General features: G+C 35.9%; 1 pseudogene; it reads right to left on the bottom strand.

The window, feature by feature from the left end:
* Nucleotides 1-4,378: 4,378 nt before the first annotated feature.
* On the bottom strand, nt 4,379-5,180 carry LOC149178608 (uncharacterized; annotated as a pseudogene).
* Between the last annotated feature and the right edge of the window lie 7,583 nt (nt 5,181-12,763).

Below are 12,763 nucleotides of genomic sequence, written 5' to 3'. Positions count from 1 at the left end.
CAGTTAGTTTAAATTAAATAAGAAGATGGTTTTGAACTTTGATAAATACATGGGAGAATATGAAGATTCATCAGGTAAAGCTATGATCAAATTCTCCCAGGTACACATTTACATGTTCATTTCCATATGTTCTTAGTTTTCTAGAATTTATTTTCTCTTTTAATCATTGTTTCTTTCTTATATTGTGTTGTTCTTCTAGCAAGTATTGGCTTGAGTTAGAAGATCAACTTTTACCAATAAAGTAGTTGTGACAAATCTTAATGCTAAAAGGAGCAATTTTTAAAACTCATTCAAGGAGATTTCCTTTACTTATGAGTTTTTCTTATCATCCTTCTTATTCTCTTTCGAGATATGTTTATTCAAAGTTACATGTTTTAAAGCGATATTTGATAAAGGCAATAACATTCCTGTTAAATTTTCGTATGCAAACTTTAATCACAACTCTCCTTTTAGTTAGACAATCCATTTAAATAAAAGTCTTGAATAACAAACTCACCAAGAGAGACAACATTTCATATGCTTGACATAATGCAAAGAACATAACAAAATCTTTATTTCTTATATCAAGATATTACTTCTATATTGTTTCACTCGAGTTTTGCTTATTTCATGATTTTGCTTGTAGTAGGTTGGCTTCTATGGTTTTTTTTTTTTTTTTTTTAATTTGGATTTATTTTCTCTTGTCTCTTGGTTGGATTTGTTTCCACAATATTTCTTAGACCCTTTTGCAATCCCCTTGTGTGTATATTTCACCTTTGTTTGGGATTAATCCTGGTGATATTACCAATATTTCAGTTGGAGGCCCTTTTCCACCCACCTTTGGTTAATACTTGGGAAATTTTTACTCTTATCTAATGGAATCCATTAGTAAAAGGAAGATAATTAAACTATTATTTTTCAGGTTCATATTGAATTTCTAACATCATTATCTTCTATTAGTATTTGAATGCTCTCTTACCTTAATACACATAAGAAAAATACTTTACAATAAGTCATATCATAAAAAATATACTAAGGTTACAAAAGCACCACACCAGTTTAGTATTCTATAACTCTTCCATGACATCCCCATGTCTTAAGGAGAGCAATTGTCTCCCCATCTATTAGCACAAAATATCAAAGTATAAATTAAAAGTTGTGTGAAAAACCTGAAAGATAGGGGGTCTCCGCAATGGTCAGCCTACCATGATCATGGGCTTTGATTGTTATGAAATTACTGTATTTGGTCACCAAGCTAAGATAATGGCTCATAGCACTTCTCTGTAAGACAAGAGATCTCATCAGGAGTCAACTTGTTCATGACTATAAACACTTGTGAATGGCATTGGTAAAACTGGTCACCAAGTCACGATAATGGTTTTCAGAGTTATTAATGAAATATGTCTTTTCTAAAATACTAAATAATATATGGGATATTGACATTCCTTTGGGTTAAAAAGGTAACCTTGTCGAGGCTATGAACTCTTGATCACAATAGTGTCTCTACCTATGATAATGAGAGTTCACCTTTCTTACCAAACACAATGCTAAACTTTTGTCCTTTAGTTTATGTTGTCATTAATTAATGGTTATTGTAAACATGATCTTCAAAATGTTCAAAATGAATAAAATTTGTTTTAAGGGATTTCATAGAGTCTGAATCTTCGCATTTTGATTTTATTCAACCTTGCTCCTTTTCCTTTGAGGATTTCATTAATAATAAACCAGAGATAACTGGTTCTTCCCAATGTGTCGTCATTGTTGTGGTAAAAACAGAACCCCCCCATTATTCACTTAACTATCACTATGGGGACCCTTTAATTGAATAGTTGGCCATATTACTATTTGATTTTGAGAGTTTGGATTGCTTCAATGAGTTCAATCTATTCCTATCTTCCCATCATAACTTTTTTATCTCATTTGGTTGTTTGGTTTGCAAATGGTGCTTAAACGAAGATTGAACATTTTCACTGCCTTGTTCTACTAAATGTATAAAATGTATATTACTGTTGTTTTATAAACTTATTCGTTTCTAAATAATAAACTTTTATTTGTAAATACTAGTTTTTTGTTTTGTTTTGTTTTGTTTTTAATCAATTTAATTAATTATGAAAATAGCCCCCAAGACCAATATCTATTGTAAAGGGGCTATAGGCCATAACCGTTTATCATAAATCAATGGAGATATTTTATTAAAAAAATATATCATATATCATAGTTTCTAGATTTTGGATATTAGAGGAATTCCTTTCAAAATCCTCGATATCATAAGTCCTGGGCCCATTCAACAATGGTTGTAGTTTATTGGAGGGAGGACACACTCGACGTCATTGTTTCCGCTCCTGCATATAGGAGATTTCCTTTCGAGACACATTTAAAAAACTCTGATAACACCATTCTTCGATACTCCGATATGGTGTTCCCGTTGATATTTTGATATGCCAATCCCACCGATATGTTGATACAACATATCCCTTCGATCTCTGATACAACATTCTCTCGGATCTATGATCTCCGATAGTGATATAACCTCTGACCTCCAACTTCTAATAATCATATCCCTTTGATCTCTGATTGCCGATATCCCAATGCACCTCTGATCTCTGACCTCTGATATATCATTTCATTTCGATCTTCGATATATATTCCCCCTTCGATATGTGGATCCGATATGGTCTATAAACAGACTTCAAATATGATATCGTGTCGGCTTCATATCGCAGCCTCCCAATATCGACGTTTTTTTTGTTTATGCGCAATATAAAATGTTTCGATATCCATTCCTCTGAGACCCTCTATTGTTGCCACATTTCACTCTCCTATGCGGCCATTGTTACAATAATTAAAAGTTTCTATATCTGATGGTTTTGTGGGCATTATTTTTTGTTTGGTTTCCTATTATGTTTTTCTCCTATTTTTATATTATCTCTGTTACTTGTGATACAGGGAAGAGCCCAATGTCGATTAGGAAGGATATATGCAATCAATTAGCTTCTAAAAACCATTGTTTCAATCAACGTCTGAAAACCATTCACCTTCCCTTCAGCTATCTTGGCAACACTTTCATTTCTAGGCTTTAAGCTAGAATTTTTTTTTCATCCTTTAGACTGGCAGAGTTTGAGATTGCTTTTGGCCTCTAGAAGCAGGCTCTCCAATCGATATCATGAATGAGAGAAACCTACTTAGATTCCCTTTCATCAACATGTAAAGCGAAGTAACAGAGAATAATCAATGTAGGAATTGAAGCCATCCTTCTCCAAAGAACACAATTTGGACCAAGAGTGGAGGAAAAATGACTCAATGATGGCCTTGGAATGTTCCATATCTAGATAACTTCCGCTGTAGGAAAAAATTCCGAGTGCAATGGCTGCCTCTCTGACCATAGATAAGTCTCTATGATCTAGATGTTTCACAAGGGGATGGATTTAATCAATTTAATTAATTATGAAAATAGCCCCTGAGACCAAGATCTATTTTAAAATGACTATAGGCCATAGCCCTTTATCATAAATCAACGAAGATATTTTATTAACAAAATATATGATATATCATAGTTTCTAGATTTATGATATCGGAGGAATCCCTTTCAAAATCCTCAATATCATAAGTCGTGGGCCCATTCAACAGTGGTTGTATTTTATTGGAGGGAGGACCCACATTCCACGTCATTGCTTCCACTCCCACATATTGGAGATTTCCTTTCGAGACACATTTTAAAAACTATGATAACACCATTCTCCGATACTCTGATTTTGGTGTTCCCGTCGACATTCTGATATGTGAATCCCACATATATGTCGATACAACATATCCCCTCCGATCTCAAATCTCCAATCACCGATACAACACTCTCTCTGATCTTCGATGTCCGATAGTGATATAACCTCTGATGTTCGACTTCCGATAATCATATCCCTCCAATCTCCGATCACCGATATCCCAATGCACCTCTGATATGTCATTTCATTCCGATCTCCTATATATGTTTCCCCTTCGATATGCGGATCCAATATGGTCTATAAACGGAATTCAAATACGATATCGCATCCGCTCCATATCGTACCCTCCCAATATCGATGTTTTTTTGTTTGTGCGCATTATAATAAGTTCTAACATCCATTCCTCTGATACCCTCTGTTGTTGCCACTTTTCACCCTCCTATGAGGCCATTCTTATAGTAATTGAAAGTCGCTATATCTGATGGTTTTGTGGGCATTAGTTTTTGTTTGGTTTCTGATTATGCTTTTCTCCTATTTTAATATGATCTCTGATACATGTGATAGAGGGAAGAGCCCAATGTCGATTAGGAAGGATCTATGTGATCAATCAACTTCAATCAGCTTCTGAAAACCATTCACCTTCCCTTCCCCTATCTTGACAACAATTTCATTTTTAGCCTTTAAGCTAAAATCTGTTTTGTTCCTCTGGACTAGTAGAGTTCGAGATGGCTTTTGGCCTCTGGAAGCAGGCTCTCCAAATCAATATTCTGGACGAGAGATACCTCCTTAGATGCTCTTTCACCAACATGTAAAGTGAAGTAACAAAGAAGAATCAATGTAGGAACCTAAGCCATCCTTCTCCAAGGCACACAATTTAGACCAAGAGCGGAGGAAAAGACGACTCAATGATGGCCTGGGAATGCTCTATATGTAGATAATTTTCCCTGTAGGAAAAATTTCCGAGTGCAGTGGTTACCTCTCCGCCCATAGATAAGTCCCTATGATCTAGATGTTTCACAAGGGGATGGATGAGCCTGGTTTCTCTAGCAGGGAAGGTCCGAGCAAGGCATCCAATCGATTTTATGCAGGGAATCAAAAGTTGAGATTCAAAATCATCTTCTTGTATAATTATGAGAAGTTGATCAACCAATGCCTCAGCAACAAGAGATTTGGTCTTAAATTTAGATCTTCTGAAGTTAGGATACTCCTCTGGTACAACTATAATCGCCATCAATACCATGGCTGAATTATAATGCACTTCAACCTTATCATCTGTGCACCTCAATAAAACACATTGTTGAATCCTCTGGTGCAAGTAGGGTAAACTCTAACCACCACCGCCCATGTACATCTCCACTCTTTGTTTATAAATTACAAGTTAAAAAGAAGTCTCAATGACCCTCTTGTCTTGCTCTGTAGGAAAAAAAACGGTGCCTCTGTAGGACAATGGGATGTAGGCAGGAGGCACATGAACAAACCCATTACGCAGTGAAAGAGCATGCTCTGTTGTACGTAGTGAAAGAGCTAGGTACACAACTTACACAACTACCCGTGTCTTTCATTATCGTAGTGAACTATGAAAAACATATTCTTTCTAGGCCAACAAATCTGCTACAATGTCATGAGGATGAATCTCATAATAAAAATCCTATCATCTTAATTATATTTACCCATAAAAATTAATATGCCAAATTCGTCATTGAAAACCCTTTGCTTTAACAACTATAGAGTGGGAAAAATTATAATTATATAACTTAAATTTATATTAAAAATATAAAATTACGGAAAACATATTATTATATGTTTAAAAATATATATTTATAATAACAATAATTCTATATTTCAGTGATATCATTTTTAAAATGTCACTAAATTTCAAGTTGACTTTGACTCCGAATTTTAAGGTTCGCATGATAAGGCAGGCAAAAATCTCTCGCAGAGTTAAACTTTTCATTAAAACAATAATATAGGGAAAGAAGAAATATATCGTTATTATTATATTTACATAATGAGAAAAATTTAGAAAAAATTATGATAATTTAGCGATTAAATGGGTTGTGGAATAATTATTAATAACTATTATTTCTGAATGTAGATTAACTGATCATTATTATACCAGAAAACCATACTAAATGGAAATGAAAGAAAATTTCCACATCAACCAAATAAATAAATAAAAACACAGAGGGTCAAAAAATTTAATAAAATCTGTTTAGTCATGAAACCGATCATTTTCAACTAATGTCATAAACGGACAACTAGCGCTATTTGTTGAGGTGTGAAGCAAATGAAGGGTCCAGAGACTGATGGAAGATGCTGAAAGATAAAAAGGATGAAACAAAACTATATTTATATTAATGAAACAGATTTTTTTCATATAAAAAGTAACATTACAATTCATATATTGTATGGTAAAACATTGAAAATGTTATCAGCATTCATTGAAAAGCCCAGAAATATTCCTTTCCACATTCTCATTTTCCCAAAATAATTTTTGCCACCACTCAGTCTCTGCAATAATTTGCTGTAACATGGAGAGTTTCTCCATTCCTCTGGGCAATCTTCTCAATAATGGACACCTCCTTATCTTCATGGATTGAAGTTTAGGCATTGTTTTGTCATCCCACACATCATGGAGTCCCACAATATTCTCTAGCTTCACACACAATTGCAGCTCCAGTCTCTCTAACATGGGAAGGCCACCACTCCTAACCTGTGACTCCCTAAGCTCACGGCACCGCCATATTGAAATGTACCTCAGATTCGGTAACTTCTCTAATACCAATCTTCTCAACAGTGGACAATCATTTATCAAAACTTGAAGTTTGGGCATTACTCCGTCATTGATTACACCAGAGGGCCCCACTATAGTCTGAAACTTGTACAGCTCGCGAAGGCTCAAGTCCTCTAACAGCGGAAGACCACCAGTCTCAATTTCTAGTGCTTCAAACTCTCGGCAATCGGATATGTCTAACTTCTTTAAGCTACGTAATTTCTTTATTCCCAATCTCTTCAACGATCTACAATATCTTATCTCTATATCTTCTAGCTCTGGCATTGTTTCTTCACTAGACACAACAGACGATCCCACCATACTTTCTAACTTGTCTAACATCCGAAGATTCAATCTTTTCAACATTGGAAAACCTCAGCCCAGAATTCCATTCCAAATTTTGCACGCAGGAAGCTCCCTAAGTTGGGGACACACTGACAAATATATAGTTCTCAGATTTTGAAACTGAGAAATGCAACTGGGTAAACTTACCCCCTCATAACTGTGCAGGGAAAAATGTTCCAACTTCTTCACATTCTCCATGTTGAAGGGAAAAATATCCTCCGCTACATCCGTAACTGCATCGTGGACGCACCTTACATCCAACCTCGTTAGGTCCGTCCATGTAGTCATTGTACTTTCTTTAATTTCTGGTTTTACTCTGACTCTTGCCCTCAGCTCCATCAGATTCTAGAAATTTTGCAAAATCCCACACATTTATAGCACATCTCTTGCTCGATGGCAAGAACAGCTTGTTCAATGAATAGAGGTGACACAAACCATCTGGAATACCCATTAAACTATTACATTCTTCTAACTTTAGATGCTTTAAATTTCTGATCTTTACGATGTTGTCCTCATCATATGTATTTTACATCATTTTATTTATTTATTGATCACTCGGCCTCTTGAGATAATGGCACTTTAAAATCTGGAACACTCGAAATGTGTGCAAAAATATATTTTACATGATTTTCTACAGAAGAAAAATAATGTAAGTGTCATCCGTCTTCATTGTTTAAATTTAATAATCTAATGTCATGAATGAAATTTTGATTGTCTGCCCTGCTTCAGACAAACGTCACATGAATGTTTGTAAAAAATAAGCACGAGAGTGATTCATAAGATTTAAGATTTGCCATAGTGGGAGGGATTTCACGACGATTAAATGCGTTTTTTCTGAATGGGACAAGGATACCAATATTGTAGTGCTGTGTAAATTTTCAAAAAAGTTAATCCCGTAATCTAAACCAGCTGTAATTGCGCTTAGAAAATAATAGAAAATTTGGTATGAAGTTTAAAGAAACCTTAGAAAATCTTAGGTGTTGTTAATCCCGTAATCTAAACCAGCTGTAATTGCGCTTAGAAAATAATAGAAATTTTGGTATGAAGTTTAAAAAAACCTTAGAAAATCTTAGGTGTAGTTAAATTTTAAGGTTTTGATGTTACAAAAAATTTTGACAGTACTTAATCCATTTTTACAAAAAAAAAATAAAATAAAAAATAAACATTCTTATAATTATTTTTTTTTCAAAAGAAATATCACCAAATTCCAGCGTCCAGCCAAAAAATTCACCTTCCTTTAGAAATTGACTTTATCATCTGCCATTCACTGCTATTAAATTATTGTTCTGCTGACAATTTGATTTTTAGTTTACTATTGTTGTGTTTTTAGCCTTTAATTACTGTAGTATTTAATTATTGTTGCCCTGTCAATTTGATTGTATATTGTTGTGTTGTGTTTTTAACCTGTAATTACTGCAGTATTAAATTATTGAGTGTATGTTCAGATCGCACGTTCTGCGTTGCGCTGGCCATTAGGTTATGTAAGCGTCAAGCATCGTTCCATTGTCGATTTCTTGAACCCGGGCTTTAGGTTTGGAATTTGGCAGGTATGGGATAGTCTTAGATTTCTTGAACCCGGAGCTTAGTTGGGTTTTGGCAGGTATAGGAGTCTCGTGGCGTGAAGTGAAACAAATTGGATGGGACCGCAAATTTCTAGAGTAGATGATCTCACAAATTTGGCTGGGAAGCAAAAACAATTTTAAAAAATCAAAATGCTTTTTTTCTTAAAGATAGAGACGGATTTAACTTTATTAAAAACTTTCAAGAATGTGTAGACGCTCAAAATCCAAGTTTGACAACTACAATCTATATTTTCAAAAATTTCTATTTGATTTTATCATAATTTTTCTATTATTTTCTAAACTAATTTATAAGTTCTTTAAACTACGCTAAAACTCACCACTTAGGTTTGGATTTGGCCACGAGTAAATCTCCCAACATAATGGATTGTGTTGGAAAGGCGGAAAAGACAAAACATGAACTATTCACACATAAAACACTAGCTGCTCCTCTTCTATTGATCACACAAAACATGATACTCTATTGATCACACAAAACATGATATTTACAATGAACTCGGTGAAGGGTATTTAACCTTTTCCAACTAGCAACTTGCCTAAAATATTTTAACATGCACACACATTTAACTTAGTTAACTCACACTGTAAATATGAACTGCACTTAACTCTTCATCCATCACTCGACTTGACTCAACGCTCAACACTCAACACTAAGTTAACTGGGTCTCTAATTTTAGCTAACACCACATGCGGGAGTAATTACAATTTCTAACACTCCTCGTTAATTACGACTGTATGACTCAACATGAGTTAACTATCACACAAACATGCCTGCTAGTCTATGTCTCAGCTAGGTTTACAATGACTCAAAACTTTTAAAATTTTGCATTTTCTTTTTCTCTTCTTCCAGATTCTGTATCTTCGAAATTTCTTCATTCTTTGTTGAACTTTCTTGAAGTAGGCTTTATTGACTCGTTGTTGCTGCCATTTTTCTTTGACTTGTCTTGAGCTTCTTCTAAAAAACAATTGGATCATGTCTTCTACAACTTCCTCTTCAAATATTTGTTCAACCACAGGCTGCTGCCAAAACATTGCATCTTCAAATTGTCTTCTTTGCTTTGCTTCTTGTGCTTTATATTCATGACTTTGACTCACTTCAATTTGTTCTATTGGTTTCTAAATCCATTCTTCAATGAGCTTCAAATTTGCATCAAATTTATTAACGACCTTGCTTTCAACTTCTTTGCCCATGCTATTCTAAACACCTGCATATTCAAAGACAATGTTAAAAACATGTTTATTATGATCTTCAGTGAGAGCTTCCTGTTCTACATATGCCTTCTTTTCAACTGCATGGAGATTGTCTTCCACTGTTATGTTGTTAGTGGATATTCTCATAAAAAACTCTTCAATCATTTTATCTTGTTTTTGATCATCAACTCCTGCTAGATGACACATTGCTTCATGAGCAGTTCCAACTTCTTCATATCTTGCTGCTACATTGGCAACTTCAACCTTCAATGTTTCATCAAACATTGCGCTTACCATATTGTCACAATCAATCCCCGTTTCAAAAAAGAAACCACACATATCATTAACATAATGTTCATCCACACTATGGTGGGATATTTGAGCATCCATGTGCTCATTGTCAATTTCAACTTCACTAAATCCATCAACTGTGGCTGGATTCACCAATTTACATATCACTTTATAGTCATCATACACATGTGTCTCATCACAATGGGATTCACAATCATCTGCATCATCCACCTTACAGTGGAGTCCTTAAGCATTTATTTGCTCTTGCTCTCTTTCACACATAGAGGCTTCAACTTCTCTCTCTGCAATCTTTGTCGTATCTTCTTCACCCATATGCATGCTTGCATAATGGGTTTCAATTTTATGGGTTCTCTAAGCTCTGTTTTCTTCTCAAAGTCTTGCTCATCTACTCTCAGATCTGCGGCTTTTACTTGTGACATAACCTGTTGTTGCATGTCACCCTCCTTTGTGTCAAACTCCGCTTCCAAGATCTTCCATGCTTCCAAGGAAGTTATAGCTTTTGCTACCTTGCACAAACACTTCTCATCCAATGCATATTTTATAAAATTCAATCCTAAAACATCAAATACTTCATCATATGGGTTATTAGATTCATACTCAATTAACTCTTTAGCTCTAAGAAAAGTTAACATCTTGATAACTCAATGATAAAAATATTCACCTGTAAACATAGGAGGTGGTAGCAGATCAAAGCTACACCAATCACCCTCGATTTCTTCTTTGTTTTATGTTAGACTTTTCAGTTCCTCGGCTACGGCCTGAACCTCTCTAACCATGGGAACAATCTCTGCTTCTTCTTTTTTATTCATTTTCTTAGTCTTCTTCAGTAGCACTTCCCTACCCATGAATGTTGTATTTCCACCTTGCATGATAATACATATAGTGGGGTTTTTATTTGAGGCTTTCCCCTGAGTATTTTTTGTGTTTCATGTGCATTGATTCTTCTTCTTATGGTTATATGTGTTCAGCTCGATCTTGCTCAATCTTCAAGCTTCCACAAATTGATAGTAGAAGTAGATTATAGTATTTTGCTTTAGTTATATTACATTATTGGGTTAATCTACAGTTAGATTTTCTACATGATCTTGGTGCGAGAGTTGTAGAGAATTTGTAGAATTTCTACATGGTATCAAAGCTTAGTTTATTGGAGTTGTGAACAATATATTGAGAAGAGAATTCGAAGTTTGAAGTTCGGGGTTGCAGGTGCAAATCGAATTCTTATCATACTTCCAAGTTGGCCAATGGTGTTCTATGGCTTGAGACTCGAGTATTCCTTGGAAGGCAACTCGAATTACATACCATGGAAAGATTGCATGGAGGTTGTATTAGAAGACAACGGCTTTAAGGAATTCATCAATCAAGAAATCCCAAAGCCAAGCTCAACTAATGCACAAGAGTTGGCTGAGTGGAAGAAGTGTGTGGTGAAGGTGAGACGGATCATCCTTGAGGGAGTTCAAGACCATATTGTCTTGAGTCTCCATGGGAAGGATACTCCATTTTAAATGTGGAATACATTGAAGGACCTTTACCAGAACAGTAGCGATCAGAGGAAATTGGCACTCAAGGATAAGCTTCAAAGAATCAAGACGGAGAACGGTGATACTATTTCCACATATTTGAACAAGCTCACCACTTGCAGAGATGAGCTTAGCAGTGTGGGAATAACTATTGCCGATGATGATATGTTGAGCCTCGCTCTCCTTGGCCTTCCAAAGAGCTAGAATAACTACCAGGACTCTATGAATGGAATGGAGAAACTTCCTGATTGGGAATGACTGTGGTCGGATCTCATGCAGGAGGAGATCAAGAGGATCATACGAGATGGTTCTTCATCTAAGGATGATGATGAAGAAAATCTGGCCTTAGCAAGTAAGGCAAGGAAAGGGAAGGGGAAGACTTCCCATTCCAAATCAAATTCTTCTCATGGAGGGAAGAAGGGTGGAAAGTCTAAAGAGAGATGCTTTAATTGTCACGAGATGGGACATTATGCAACTAATTGCCCATCGAAGAAGCCCAAGAAGGGATCCTCGGAAGGATCAGAAGGTGAGGCATTAGCCTCTCAGTTTGAAATGGACTTTACCCTCATCGCATGCATGGTGTCATCGATGATGGGTTGTGGTTGGTATCTTGACAGTGGAGCCTCATTCCACATGACCAGTGACAAAATTTTATTCAGTACCTTGGAGGAGAAAGACCTCAAGATGCGCATAGATATGGGTGATGACGAAAGGTATAGTGTTTCAGGAGTGCGCATGGTTGCTTTTCAGAGGGAGCATGGACCTCCTATCACCTTAACATATGTGAAGTATGTGCCTGGACTGAAGAAGAACTTGGTATCGACTGTGATGTTGGAGGATAAAGGCTATGATGTTATCTTCAGTAAAGGAAAGGTGTTCCTTAGACACATCACCACGAGACAAGTGAAACAGATCGGTTCATGAGTTAAGAACCTGTATGCTCTTAAGGTTCAAGATGCATGCAAAGCCTTGAGGAGCAAGGAAAATGTTAGGGACTTGGTGGTTGAGAGGGAGAGTAAATTACCTCTCAACATGTAGTCCCAGAAGAAGTCTCAGACAATTGTGGAGGAGCCACAATTAGACAAGTGGGAAGAGGGATCACATGTAGACATACCTCCAGGTGTGAGGTGGGGCGATGTGAAGTGATAGTACCAAGAATGCTAAAATTGGGCAGGGTCCATTGAGAGGTTCTATCTCATGGATTGTAGCTTGCTATGGGAGCCCAAAGTACATAGTAGTGGGAGGAATCAATGGGATTGATGCCATCAGAGATCAAAGTGACAAAGGCTAGAGCAGTCAGATACTGAAAAACACAGAGAAGGATTGACAATAGTGCAGAAAGGCAGA

The sequence above is a fragment of the Pinus tabuliformis genome, chromosome 4_1 (genome assembly GCF_031772625.1).
Source record: "Pinus tabuliformis cultivar Carrire ecotype Pingquan chromosome 4_1, CPIR1, whole genome shotgun sequence".
Classification (NCBI taxonomy): domain Eukaryota; kingdom Viridiplantae; phylum Streptophyta; class Pinopsida; order Pinales; family Pinaceae; genus Pinus; species Pinus tabuliformis.
Note: the sequence above shows the minus strand (reverse complement) of the source record. Positions and strands in the feature narration are given on the sequence as shown.